Genomic DNA, 1,109 nt, shown 5'->3' on the forward strand with positions numbered 1-1,109 from the left:
TGTTCCCATAGTGTCGTAACCGACGCAGTTTGAGTTCCCCTCGAAGGGGTAACCCTTATTCCCCGAGATAGGGGAACGAGACACTGCCCCTATGGTTATGCCGTCACATGCTACCGTTCTCACTAGGACCAATAGGATTGGAGTAGTTTTCATTCGCATTCAGCCCTGTCATGCCTAAAGGCGTTCCCATAGTGTTGTAACCGACGCAGTGTCTTGTTCCCCTATCTCGGGGAACAAGGGTTACATACGTAACCCGAGACGATCTTCCAGGTGCCCAGATCATCTCCCCCCTTTACTTTGCTGTGATATTAACTCGTCATTTTGGTTCTTAACCCACCTTTTGACAGTGCCATGATTGTGGGGATTGTGCTGTAGTTTTTCCCTGTTTGCTGATGTTTTTCAACTGTTCAACAGCCCTTGTGTTACCTTTCCCTTGTTAACCCTCTTTTACTTGTGTATTTAGTCTCTGTGCATTCTGTGTCTGTTGTGTCATTCGTCATTCCTCATCTGTGTTTTGTGAAGAGTTCCGTCCTGTGTATTCCCGTGTTTTTTTGTGGGTCCAAGCATTCAACCTGACAGTATAACCCAACCAAAAGATTGACCCAGTGGAATCATTCAAGGATGAACTTTATGATTTAACTCTTATTTGTGTTTTTGGGGAGGGAAAAGAGCTCCTAGTTGGGAGGCTCAGGAGGCAGCTCTATGGTTAGCTCGCCGGAAGGTATCCACTCGGCCCTGGCTCAGGCACTCCTGGCCTGAGTGGATTCAGGACTTCCTAGATACCCCTATCTGTGAGCCTTTACCCCAGCCTGATAGCAGGTTGTCTTCCCTCCAGTTTGCTAAAAAACCTTGATAGCTCCTTTATTAAAACAACCATTGTTTGTAATAGTTTTCTTGTGTATTGCTGATTCCTTCTCAGGCTGAGTGGCTGTAACCTGTCAGAGGAAAGCTGTGAAGCTCTGTCCTCAGTTCTCAGATCCAGGTCCTCTAGTCTGAGAGAGTTGGACCTGAGTAACAACAACAACCTGCAGAAGTTTGACCGAAAGAAATACTCTGCTTCAGAGGAGGCTCTTCTGAGGCTGCCGCCAGTGGTCAAAGCCTCCAACAAA

At 47.0% G+C, this 1,109-nt stretch overlaps 1 long non-coding RNA gene across 1 annotated transcript in view; it reads right to left on the reverse strand.

Moving 5' to 3' along the window:
- The window catches only part of LOC116703005 (uncharacterized), a 27,006-nt gene that overhangs the window by 1,010 nt on the left and 24,887 nt on the right, over positions 1–1,109 (reverse strand). The window lies entirely within an intron of this gene.

The sequence above is a fragment of the Etheostoma spectabile genome, chromosome 15 (genome assembly GCF_008692095.1).
Source record: "Etheostoma spectabile isolate EspeVRDwgs_2016 chromosome 15, UIUC_Espe_1.0, whole genome shotgun sequence".
NCBI lineage: Eukaryota > Metazoa > Chordata > Actinopteri > Perciformes > Percidae > Etheostoma > Etheostoma spectabile.